We start from the raw sequence: 14075 nt of genomic DNA on the forward strand, positions 1-14075 counted from the left end.
TTCAGTTTCACCCCACCTACAACCCTCTGCTTCCCAGCCATGTGTGTGACCCCATCCCTCCCCAGCTCCCCACTCATTGCACCGGCGCGGGGGCTTTGTACTGTCTTCACGTCGGCGAAGGCAGCCAGCAGGTCAGTGCAGTCACCGGAGACGTCAGGACCAATTGGACGTCGACCACCAAGCCCACCGCAAGCACGGAGATCCCAGAGACCCACAGCCAACAGCAGCCCAGCCCAGCCCCGCTCCAACTACAGAGGAACGTGGGTTGCGGATGACGGGGCGCAACTCGGGGCGTCGTAGGGGCCCATTGGGGAGCGGGTTCCTGTTGGTCCTGACGTCTCCGGACACCTGCTATCCTCCGGGAACTGTACCGCCCTTGCAGGAGAGTGGGGTTGTTTGCAGAGGGAGGGGGCAAGGGCGGTACAGTTCCCAGTCTCAGCTCCAGTCCAGGGGGGTGGCCGGAGACCCCCAGGCCCACTGCAAGGACAGAGATCCCAGAGACCCACAGCCAGCAGCAACTCCAGCCCAGCCCCGCTCCAACTCCAGAGGAACACGTAGGGGCAGAAGCTGATGGTGTGCAAGGTAAGAATTGTTCTTGGGGTGGCACAACTCGGGCTGTGCTCGAACTGCCACTTGTCGCCGTAGCGGCCCATCGGGGAGAGGATTCCTCTGGAGTTGGAGGGGGAGGGGGGTATTGTGCTGTTTGATCGCCCTCTGCTATCCCAAGGACAAGGAGACACAGCGGCTTTTTAGACTGGTGGGCAATCACTTCCAAAGTTCTGCCCACACAGTCAGTACACCTCTCCTACACTGCATTTCATACAAACATCTATTCTGCAAGAAAAAACGACATTGAAGACTCAAACCCGCGACCAAGTAACTGCCAGGATCGAGGCGCAAACTCACGACCTAGCTGCGGGGATTCAAGAATCCCCGAGCTAGGCCGCCTAAAGGCATGTAGCCCCGCTAGGGTGGCATGAGTGCGAGAGGTGATTCAATGCTGCGGGCACATTTACAAATTCAGGAATTCATTCAACACACTGCATTTCATACAGACATTTATTCTGCAAGGAAAAACGGCATTGAAGACTCAAACTCGCGACCGAGGAACTGCCGGGATCAAGGCGCAAACTCGCGACCTTGCGGATACGAGCCGAGCACTCTACCACTGAGCCAGACATTAAAATCTACGCAAAAAAAATTCCATTCCGAAGACCGACAAATTCTGAATTACGAAAAGTGTCTGGTCCCAAGGCTGTCGGATAAAAGGTTGTGCACCCTAATGAGTGGCAGCTGTAATCCCCATTTACCCGTTTAATTTTTGCTGGTTTGTAAAGATTAACCTATGTGATATAAGGCCAGCAACATTTGTCCTAGAGATGTTTTTCAAGCAAGATATCTCGACCATCAATGAAGCAGTTATGTTAAGCTTTTGAAGTAACTGACTCATTTATATTGTAATAGGACAAATTGATTTATATTGATTTACTTATTCTGGAATCCATGTTTTTCCCCCAACAAACAAATGGAGAAGGCAAACCTTTGCTCTGATCACTGCAACCAATATATGCCAGTTATCATAAGCTTTTTTGAATTGCTAAAAAATATTAGCTAACAGCAACCTGGAAAGCTTTCAAGACATTAATATTCTTAGCTGACTTACTAATTGAAAACAAACAAGCAGGATTTAAGTGCATCATCCTCAAACCCTTTGCCGTAAAAACAGACAAATAAAAATGCTTAAATAATTAATCACTATGTCTTAACATTCAGGTGGATAACATGTAGAAAGACTGTTTTTTGCTGCTGTATTGCTGATTAAAATATAATTAACTTCTATGGGCATTATTCGATTGCCAAACAATCTTTTATTTGAATCGGGGTATTTATTGTTTAAATCGAGATAAACAAATTATAAACATTTTTGCTATTGCTTTTATGTAATTTGTGTAGATGGCATTAAGGAAACGATGCTGCACTGGATGCCATTTGTCCCGGTGCCTGAACCTGTTCAACAAAGGCCAATAGGGCAGGGTGATTTCTTTGACCCTGCAGCATCTCTAGAGGAAGTGTGTCATTTAGTCATATTTCAGATTCGGATCATATTTCAGATCTTCAGGATAAAAAGACATTGGAAATAGTATTTGAGAAATCCACTGTCTGACCATTATTTCTCCACTGATATTACCTGAAATGCTGATTCGCCTCTTGTTTGTCTTCTGTGTTTTCCATTCTTGTGCAGTTTGATTAGTTAATGATTTTGTCTTGCTTCGAGTCAATTTGCAGTTCCATCCTTTTTCAATCCCACATGTTAAGGAAAGATCTCCCTCTATCAGTGTTATCCAGCTGTTTACAAGGTTGTTGCTGGCTTGTTTCTTCTAGCTGTTTTTGAGGTTGGTCCTACTACAGTCTAATTTGCAGAAGGCTACTGGGGTGCTGAATCACATTCAAATCTCCACAGAGCAACTTGGGAGGCGTCATCTTGCAATAAACTATGGTTTCAAGATGGTACAAAAGTGTCATAGAACAGGACAAAATGCTGAAAGTGAGAGGAGAAAGTTGTGTAAAAGACTTCAGCCAGGCAGCCATTTTCTCAAACAAGAGATATTTGCACTTTACTAAGATCTCCTGAATAAAACATCTAAAGGGCCTGTCCCACTTAGGCAACTGTTTAGGCGAGTGCAGGAGACTCTGCACTCACCACATGATCGGCACATGTTTGCTGGTGGTCTCTGGTAAATCCCCTTCATGGTCGCGAGGACTTAACGCATTCTGGGAACTAGTTGCGGCCTCAGTATGGTCACCGTAAATCTTTCAACATGTTGAAAAATTTTCTGTGACCAATAATTGGTCGACATGGAGAAAATCGATAATCCTGTAGTCGTATGAACAGTTGTAATGGGGTCGCCATGTAGTTATTGGTAGTCGAGGTAGTCGTAGGTAGTTTTAGTTAATCGTCTTTGCTGACCGGGCATTTTCATTGGCTCATTGGGAGGAAAAAATGTAAGCATGAGTTTTCAGAACCAAGGATAACCGACCGGTAATGTTAAATGCCCGCCAAACATCACAGCTGTGTATCTCTGGCTTATTAAAAGTTGTCTGCTTCTTAAAAGTGTCTCCACTCCTTCTCTCCCCTTCTCTCCCCCTCCTCCCCTCCCTTTTTAAAGGACCGTGCTAGCCGTCTTAAGCTTCCTGTCCATCCTGTGTCAGTATCTCCTTGACTTTGCACCGTCAATTTCAGACAGCGTTTCCCCGCTTTCCCTGGCCCCCGCCTTTGTGATGTGTTTGTGTTCCACTCTAAAAACCGCCGTTCCAGTACCCGGTTTTTCAGACGAGTGCCATCGAATTGACAGTCGGCAGCAGTCTGCTGAAAAATCGTCTAAATTGGACAGGCCCTTAATTTGAGAGCAGCGGGGTGGCACAACAGTAGAGTTGCTGCCTTACAGTGCTTGCAGCTCCAGATACCCAGGTTTTATCCCGACTACTGGTGCTGTTTGTACAGAGTTTGTACGTTCTCCCAGGACCTGCATGGGTTTTCTACGAGATCTTCGGTTTCCTTCCACACTCGAAAGGCGTACAGGTTTACAGGCTTGGTACAAGTGTAAATTGTCCCTGGACTGTGTAGGATAGTGTTAATGTGTTGGGATCGTTGGTGGATGCGGGCTCGTGGGTCGAAGGGCCTGTTTCCGCGCTCTATCTCTAAATCTTTGCAAGACCAAACTAAAACTTAAAATAACTAAATCTGGTGCAGCTGCTACACTGACCTCTGAGCAGCACAAGGATTGCAATGTAGCAGGTGTAGTAACTGTGGCTTCAACTTTTCTAGGTGAAGATAATTTACAGGTTCCAATTCAGATCTTGTCATACCAGTGATGCACTGTTGCTCATGGTTCAAAGGGAGTGAACTTCATCTCAAAGCAAGACAAAATGAGATGAAGTTGACGGCAGATGGAGAAAGCCACTAACCTCGTTTGGAGTGAGGGCCCTCCCACACTCTGCAGTTCTATGACCATATTCATTTACTTGCTGACTCTGCATACAACTTCCCCATAACAAAATTAAGCATTTTGATGGGCATGACCATGGGCAGTAAATCATGTAGCACAGTGCCTGATGTCCATCGATATGTCTTCATTCTGCAAGTCCACAGAGTCAATTGGCAAAACAGACATTATATTGATTATTAGTTATCCATGGATTTAGACCGAAAACATGGCTGGTGTTTCAGTTTACAGCAGTGTGGGAATAGCTTGGTGGAGGTCTAACAATTGGACTGCTGTGAGTAATGTCCCGTTTGTGTCTCCTTCCTTTTTTTCCTGGAGCTTCTTCAGAAGAACTCTGGGCATTAACCGATGACAATCAAGAATACAAATCAATTTTGTGGGACAGAAAGGACTGTTCTTCCAGGTAATGAGAGAGTCAAATTTATGCAACATGTAAACAAGCCCTTCAGCCCAACTCATCCATGCTGACAAAGGTGTCTCACTGAGCTGGTCCCATTTGCCTACATTTGGCTCTAACCCCTCTAAACATTTACTATCCATGTTGCCTAGACAGTCAGAAACATTTCCCCCCCATAGTGGAAATGTCCAACACTAGAGCACATAAACAAAAGTTGAGGGGGAAAGTTTAATGGGGATGTGTGGACAAGTTTTTTTTTTTTAATTATAAACTCGAAGATTCCAATGCCTGGCAGAACATACTCGCCCTCAGCAACAATTCACTCCTCCCACTGTCTCCAAATCAAAGGTGTAGATTGGTTATTGCATGTAAACCAATCATAGTAGAAATAGCATCACTAACCCCACCTTACTGTATGCTTTGTATTAACACCCACTGCCTACACTAGGCAGTCTTGGAAGCGGTGATGACGAACTAACAAACTGCTGTACTGCTATATTATGTGTATCAATTAAAGATAACTTTAAACTCCAGACTGTGTAATATACTTATTTACATGGTGTCAGAAGTGGGATCATGCATCGTCTCAGCAGGTACAACTACCTGATCGTTGGCATTGTGAACGGCTGGCGCGTATTCAAAGGTCCACGCTCTCATCATGGCTTCAGGTCCCGCCAGGTTAAGTAGGAGGGAAGCCTTGACAGCATCTGGTTCATTCGGTGGATGATATTGATATAGTGTTCATAGTCGATTTCAAAGAGCCTCCATCATTCCCCGATGTCAGAATCGAAGATAAGCTGCACAGGCTTTCTGCACGAGTGAGCCATGGTGATACAAGTGAAACTGATAAACAGAAATAAAACCCGATATACGGACGCAGTGGGTTACTCCAAGCTTTCTGACACCATGTAAATAAGCATATTACACAGTCTGGAGTTTAAAGTCATCTTTAATTGATGAGCCATATATTTCAAGCCACAAAAAATCTAATTTTCTATATCTTTAAATCTGACTGTGACTCTACTGGGCATCCATGCATGCCAAGACTTAGGGCTAGTCTCCTTTGACCGGTCCGTTCACAAGTTACTAACATCTGAGGACCCGATAAAAGGATAAAAGATTTGAGTATAAGAGCAGGGAGGTTCTACTGCAGTTGTACAGGATCATGGTGAGACCACACCTGGAGTATTGCGTACAGTTTTGGTCTCCTAATCTGAGGAAAGGCATTCTTGCCATAGAGGGAGTACAGAGAAGGTTCACCAGACTAATTCCTGGGATGGCAGGACTTTCATATGAAGAAAGATTGAATAGACTTGGCTTGTACTCGCTAGAATTTAGAAGATTGAGGGGGGATCTTATAGAAACATACAAAATTCTTAAGGGATTGGACAGGCTAGATGCAGGAAGATTATCCCCGATGTTGGGGAAGTCCAGAACAAGGGGTCACAGTTTAAGGATAAGGGGGAAGTCTTTTAGGACCGAGATGAGAAAATCATTTTTTACACTGAGAGTGGTGAATGTATGGAATTCTCTGCCACAGAAGGTAGATGAGGCCAGTTAATTGGCTATACTTAAGAGGGAGTTAGATGTGGCCCTTGTGGCTAAAGGGATCAGGGGGTATGGAGAGAAGGCAGGTACAGGATACTGAGTTGGATGATCAGCCATGATCATATTGAATAGTGGTGCAGGCTCAAAGGGCCGAATGGCCTACTCCTGCACCTATTTTCTATGTTTCAATGTTTCTATACCCTAATCTATTCGATGGCAAGCTGCCAGTGACCTATAGCATAGCCATTGACCCCACTGTCTTACTGCGTAAATTCCGTGAACGATGTGTCCTACCCTCAAACCGTATTTTAGAAAGAGCAAATTTCTTCGCTAGACACCAGCTTCCTGATGAGCCTGTGGAAAGATTTATTTGTAACTTGAAATATATGGCTCAGCGATGCCGCTTTCAGGTCATGTCAAATGAGTTAATCAGGGATGAGTTTACGGTTCCCAAGATCGACTTCGTTCCCGTGGAACGCTTGTGCCGTCTAGCTGAACACACAGCTGCCGATGGCACTCTTCAACTAATCTCATCCATAATCAAAAGAGACTGGCCCGACAGGCAATCCAGCACACCAATGGAGGTGCAGCCGTTCTTCCTAGACCGTGATGAGCTGGTAATGCAGGACGGTGTCATAGTTAAGGGCCACAAAGTCGTGATCCCTTCATCACTACAAGATGAATACTACAAAGAGGCACACAATGGTCATCCAGGTACCGATGCCATGTTGGCCCACGCACAGAGCATGTTCCACTGGCCTGGCATGGCCAAGTACATACGCAACAGTTTGGCACCACACCAACAGAGGCAGCTTCTGCTACAACAACCACCACCGACATTGCCTTGGATGTCGGTGGCGGCAGACATTTTCGAATGGCACAGTAAAAATTATCTAGTCCTGGTCGACACCTACTCTCACTGGTTCAAACTTGATTTACTGTCCTTTATCACATCAGAAATGGTCATTCAAAAGCTACAGACACTTTTCCACATTCGACGCACCTGTCAGTCTGCAAACTGACAACGGAAGACAATTTACCACCCATGCATTCAAACACTTTGCCAACCGATGGAACTTCCACCAGGTCACAAGCAGCCCCGAGTGAATACACTCAAAGTAACGGGCTCGCTGAACGGGCTGTTAGGAGCGCAAAACAACTAGTGGAACATGCCCACCTGGCCGTCGAATGTGTCTCTTGACCTCTTAAACCTCGCTAGAGATGGGGTCTTGGGCTCACCAGCCCAACGCCTGATGTCTAGAACAACATGACCTCCGATACCAATTGCCCAGCAGCAGCTGGTGCCACAGGTGCTGAAGCCAGCCGCGGTCCAGAGGCACATCCAGGAGAAACACAACATCCAAAAACGATCCTATGACAAGTCCAGCAAACCACTGAAACCGCTGCTGAGGGGCCAAGTCGGCCACTTGCAAACTACTTTGGGACATTCCCGTCTAGGTTGCGTTGTTTGTCCGTCTAAGGAACCCCGCTTCTTCCTTGTCGACGTTGATGGCGCCCTGTACCGACGGAGCCGCCAATACTTGCTGTCTGTAAAGGAACCACGTCCACCACCAGCCAATTCCTTTGCTCCACCTTTAATGTTCCAGCCGTCTGCTGGTGTGGCCACCACTATTCCCAGCAGGTCCCGTTCTCCGCAGCGAATGGCGGCTCTGTCTAATAACAACACTATCTCTCCCGCATGCTCTCCCTATCGGCCGCCTCATGTGTCCCCTGCTGCTTTCTCACTTCCGGGTTCACTTCCTCCCTCCCCCACTAACTTTTCTGGGGCGGAGGGACAGGGGTTAGTCCGTACACGTTTGGGTCCATTAGTAGACCGCCTGACAGATACGGCGAGTATGTTTTAATTCAAGAGTCGCATATGCATTCAACTATATTCGCTCTTTACGGGTAAGGATGTAGATTGGTTATTGCATGTTAACCAATCATAGTAGAAATAGCATCACTAACACCACCTTACTGTATGCTTTATATTAACACCCACTTCCTACACTAGGCAGTCTTGGAAGCGGCGAGTGTCCGATGTAGTCATTGTCGACCCGGCGTCAGTCCCCAATGCCACACAGGTGGAGAACACGGGCAAGACTACATTGGCTATACACATGATGGAAGAGGCTCCAGTGATCCAAGTATATCTAAACGCCAGTGTTCAAGGTGTTCGTCATCCCTTCCATCAGAAATCCAAATGGAATCTCTATAATACAGCATTTATTTTAAATGTCCCAGGAACGTCATTAAGGGGGTAGGGAGTAGAAATGTGACAGTGTCCCTTTCCTCAGATGCCACTCTGATTCCCTCCCACTATTGCCTTAAAGTCTTATACAGTTGTAACAAGATATCTCAACTCCTGAACAATTAAGACAATTGTGCAAAATGCCTCTTCTGCCACTCTGTCCACCTGTGTTGTGACTTTCTGGGAACTATATACCCCTATGTCTCTTGGTTCTGCAACACGACCCAGTGCCCTCCTGCTGATTGTGAAGTCCAGGTTTGGTTTAACCTTTCAAAATGTAAGTTAAATTCCATCTGCCATTCTTTGGCCCATTTTCCCAATTCATCTAGATTCTGTTGCAATCTTACAAACATTTTCTTAGCATCCACTGAACAACCCATTCTTATCCATATTGTTAATGTAGTTGCCAAACAGTCACCTAGCACCAATCTCTGTGGTATATCAAAGGACAAAGCTCCAATCTGATTAACATCTCTCCACTACCATCTTTTGATTCCAACTACTAGGCCACTATTGTGTCCAGTTGACTAGTTCCCTCTGGATGCCATGTGATTTAACCTTCCAAACCAACTTACTGTGTAAGTTGACCAAGGCCTTGTCAAAAGCCTTGCTAAACTACATGCAGACAATATCTGCCTAATCCCCAAAGTCACCTCTTCCAAAAACAATCAAATGTGCAAGACATGGTTTCCCATACACAAAGCCACATTGATTGTCCCCGATGCCACTCTCGTTGTTCAATACCTCACCCATGGCTGCTGAAAATGCAAATATCCCTTCCAGGACCCCTGACATTTCTTCCCTAGCTTTCCGCAATGTTCTAAAATACTTTCAATCAGGTCCTGAGAATTTATACCATTTAATATGCCCCAAAGTAGCCAGCAGCTGCTCTTTTTTAATGTCACCATGTTACAAGACATCACTGTTTACTTCCCTTAATGCCTTAGTCTCCATGATCTTCTCCACATTAAATCGATGAGAAATATTAATTTAAGACCTCACCCATACACTATGGCTCTGCACATCAATGGCCACAATAACATTTCACCTTTCAGATTCAATTGTCACCGCAATGCAGATGCCATGCACTGGCCAAGTGTGTGGAATTAATTATACAGATACAACATTCACATGATCCACAGGCCCCACAGCGAAACTTATTAATCAAGTCACAAGAGATTAGTTTTCCATGAAATATCACCCCCCATGCAGACACACAGCTAGCAGAGTAACTGGCGTCTTAGTTAGATTTTTGGTGACTTACGAGTGGTTATCAGGACTGAAGTCAATACATGTGCAGAGCTATCACACAGTGCCATGATGTTCTGTAAAGGTTAGAGTCTTTCTTTTTTTTTTTTTAAGGAACTATAGTGCAGACCATTCAATAGATATATCAGACTGCTGTGCTAGAGCTTTGCTTTATAAGGTCACAAATTGCTGTTTCTTTTTTTGAAAAAGGATGGCAATGACTGACACATTGACATTGCTAGATGAAACTAAAAAAGATTGATTTTGTTCTTCCTGTGGTAATATGACAAGAAGAGTTGCTGATATAGAAGATATAACAGAAGAGTACAGCACAAGAACAGGCCCTTCGGTCCACAATGCCTGTGCCGAACATGATGCCAAATCCAACTCTGCCATTTTGATCCCATCCACTGGCTGACAGGCCAGCAGAAGGAAATCTTCAGTGTCATTGGAAACAGTTGGATCCAATTAGCTGACATCAGATTAGCCTACCTGAACCTCAGCCTATTCCCTTATAAAAAAAACTCGGGCATTGCAGCCAGAGGAGAGAAGGGAGAAGATGAGAAATGCAGAAGAGGAAGGAGGAATAATGAAGGGAGAAGGGAGAAGGGAGAAGGGAGAAGGGAGAAGGAGAAGGGAAAGGCAAGAATGTGGAGAGCATTTCTGCCAGCTGTGTGCCCCTGTCACCAGGTTTGAGAGAGGCAGAGCTACTGGGACATACCAGAGACCACCAGCGCCATCGTGTGGTCACGACTGAGCTGCTGGGAAGAAGTCCTAGACAACTAGTCACTCTACCAAGGCTATGAGAGTGCCGGGGGAGAGCCTAAGAATTTAGGGCCACTTTCTGCCTATGGACAAAGGACCACACCAGCACTAGTCACCAGGATAATCCAGAGTAAGGCTTAAAGCTGAGCTGCTAGGATAAACTTCAGATTACCAGCACCTCCTCTTAAGGCAAGGGTGAACTGCAAGTATAAACCCAATATTGCCACGCCGCCTCCATTGAAGACCTGAACGGAGATGCCGGGACAAGCCCTAGATCGCCAGTGCCACTGGACATGTGCCCTGATGGCGAGGGACAGTACCCCCATGCAGTCCTGGACTTTCTTACCACTAAATAAAATAAATTATTGTTGCCTTGTAAAACATAAGGTTTAGCACTACACGCTACGAATCCCAGTTGTGGAGACACTGGTATCGTTGACTCGTTGTAGGACATTGATCATTCTTTTATTCTGGATATTAATTCATGTATTGTGTTTTTTTTAATATATAATTTATGATGCTTTTATGTGATACACTAAGATTTTATATGTACTTTATGATATTTTTTTAATATGCAATGCATTTTTATGTAATGTCCCTGGTCTGGACATTGAGTCTGAAATAAAGATTATTATTATGTACACCAGTTCACCTTACTGTGAGTGTCGGTGTAGTCACTGCTGAACCCAGCATTATCCCTGACACCACACCTCTTATTTTTAACGTATGTTATGTATAAAGAGCTTTTGGATTTTCTTTGTGCTGACTATTTTATGGCGCCTTTTGTCCATTCTAATTGACCGCTCAAGTTCTTTCCTCCTTTATATTCCTCAAAGGCCATGTCTGATTTCCTGCGTCACAAAATATTAGAAGCAATTTGTATTTGAATAAGTTTATACCAGGTCTTTGACCTCCATGATTGGCAAGAGATGATTGTATGTGCGGGCATTTTACTTTAATGAGAAGATTAATGTAAACTTTTATGAGGGTACTAGATGCTACAACATATAAAGTTTCTAAAAGATCTTTTGATCATTAGAAAAAGATTGCTAATCCACATGAAATTAACAATTATTCTCTGCAGGAGATTAGATTACTGCTTTGATAGTTAGATATGTTTTCTTTAATTTTTTTGTGAGCTAGATGAGCCAAGATCTCTCCCCTGTTCTTCGCAAGGAATCTTAACCCTCCCCTAAATAACCAATCTATTCCCATCCCTGCCGTCACCTACCAATCAGTTACCAAAACATACTTTGGAATCACTGGCAGCAATCCTTGACCATTCTACCTTTTGACCAACCATTGAGTCTAATCCAAGTTCATGGAGGACCAGCAGAGTCAATTCAGTCAAGGTCTAAACAATTCAACTCATGACCATCACATTGCAGATGGATTGTTTCCTGCCTTGATCACCTCTCATCTTGATATTAAATAAGATGTTGAATTGGGTTTTTTTAAACATGTTTAAATGAAGACATTTTCTGCATGTAGATATTGTGAACTTATCTTTAAACTCTTTCACAAATTTACAAAGATTGGGCAAAGGAATTCCAAAACTGACTGTTGCAAACCAACAGAATGTGTATTGATTTTCAATATTTACAATCTAAAAATGCTTTCATATGGACTAATTCCCAACCTTTTCAGATTTAGTTAAGTCCAAATTCAATTAATAAAATAATGTTTCTTGTGTAACCTACAGCAAACCTCATGTCACCTCGTTTATTAATGGCTTCAGTCACAGATATATTTAAACCATCTGAACTAATACATCTAAAACAAGGCTGGGGGAATACCATACGATCCCCTATCTCACTGCCATTTCTAGTCGATAAAATTCTCTGGACATCATTCAAATACGAGCAGAGAGTTCTTCCGATTAATTCGGCAATTCCCTGGATAATTTCTTGATTTCGTTAACCAAGATTACCAACACTGATTAACTGTGCTTGTTGAGTCTTGCCGGGCACACAATGACTGCAGAATTCAAATAAACCTGTGGTGCTACTGAATTCTGCATTGTAAATAAAATGCTGAGGGATGTTTCTAGGTAACAAGATAAGGGACAAAAGGAATGCTTCACACCTGATTAAAAATGCATTATAATCTGTAATAGAAACACTATTTATTCTAATGAAAAGGTACAGCTACATTATTGTTTACATTAATTGTTCTTGGGTGAAAGGTAAGTGACTGTAGCCTTTACTGTAAAGACACAGTTTTGCACTTCAGAGTAGGTTAGAGCAGAGGAGATATCCTGAAACAACCTATAAGTAACATGGAATATAAATAGCAGTACAGGTTATCCTCGAGAGAAAAAAAATATGCATTTTTGTTGATGGTGTTTTGTTTCAACCATACAATATATATATTTTTTAAATGGCCCAATCATAGATTGCTACAATACATCAATAACTGCTGAACAAAAAGTCATCTCAATAAATAAAAAGAATAAAGTTAAAAACACGAACACATGCTTCCACAAGAGAATAGATTGGCTAAATGAAACATCTGTATAAGGTATAGATGGTTCACATTTTCTGCCTGGAAGGTATTTATTGGAACTAGACACAAACTTAACCGTTGACCTTTTGCCAGTTTTAGCCAGGTCTGGTTAAGAAATTATTCTATATTTTGTTGTATATAGTTTAAGTCCATACAGCATTCAAAAATACATATTCTGAATAATTTTAAAATTGCAAATGTCAATGAGCATATAGTCTTCAAATGAAAAATATCCATGATTCTTGTTCGCACTTCCCTAAATTTTCAGCTATACAAGAGTAAGTCATTACCTCATAACTGCTGACATTATTTATCAGGGTTTGATGTGGTATATTTGATAAGTTTTTACCTGAATGATGTGATAATTGAGGATCCAGGCACCAAAGCAATCCCCACCTCGAATTCCTTTAAAAGAGTCGTGGACAGCTGAAATCTCTGTTCATTTCCTTAATCCCTTCACAAAAGCCAGTCTGAATGGAACGTAATGATGAAACTAGCAGCTAGTCACAGACCTAACCTTCATGCATTACCGCTTCTCTTGTCGAGTATCTTCAGCAGATTGGAGAGTCTGTGACAAAAGACGGAATAGACTTCAGCCTTCCATAAGAGGATTGAGATTTCAAAGAGATTGATACCAGTCATTTCTGTGGACAACGTGAGATTTTCCATACATAAGACTACAATGCAGATTTACCTGCATGCAGAACTAAGATGCACAATCTTTTCAATTTAGAATATGATATTTGATTAACATTTCATCCATGTATTGTACAGTCATTTGGAATATGAAAATTATATTTGCAATTGAACTATTAATTTTAAATCCTTTCTGTGATATTACATACTGACTTTTTATTCTGCAACACAATCTATATTAAACAGTTTTTCATATTAAATATACTGTACAGTCATAAATACATATAAATTAATTGAGTCTGAAATGTTTTAATAGTCATAGAGTGAAATATTTCCTGAGAGACACCACATTTACCAGCAACATAGATTGCGTTGGCATCATTAAAGTTGAAAACCTCATCAAGGACAAAAGAGAACATGATGACAAATAAAGGCTGAATATTACAAGGGATCAAAATAATGGATTTAACAGTGATCAGAACTATTGCAAGTCAAAGAAATAGAGATTAATTTCCTTATGTTCACAAAATCAAAACCAAAAGGAAAAAAAAGTCACGATCCTGATTAATTTTGCCACAAAGATGGATTATTTTCTTATCAATCCTCTTTTGCATAATTTGAAACTAAATCTTGTACATACTTCATAGGAAATTGTAATAGTTTTGCCAGTTAAGGCAATTTAAGGGAATATAGAGAAATCCAAGCAGATTTTATCAGTACA

The 14075-nt window shown here is 42.6% G+C and overlaps 1 protein-coding gene across 1 annotated transcript in view; it reads right to left on the reverse strand.

The window, feature by feature from the left end:
• The window catches only part of LOC129702256 (5-hydroxytryptamine receptor 2A-like), a 146317-nt gene extending 132487 nt beyond the window's left edge, over positions 1-13830 (reverse strand). The window contains exon 1 of the mRNA XM_055643935.1: positions 13068-13830. The gene's annotated coding sequence lies outside the window, so the exon portion shown is untranslated. The remainder of the gene's footprint in view (positions 1-13067) is intronic.
• Between the last annotated feature and the right edge of the window lie 245 nt (positions 13831-14075).

Source organism: Leucoraja erinacea, chromosome 12 (assembly GCF_028641065.1).
Source record: "Leucoraja erinacea ecotype New England chromosome 12, Leri_hhj_1, whole genome shotgun sequence".
Lineage (NCBI taxonomy): Eukaryota > Metazoa > Chordata > Chondrichthyes > Rajiformes > Rajidae > Leucoraja > Leucoraja erinaceus.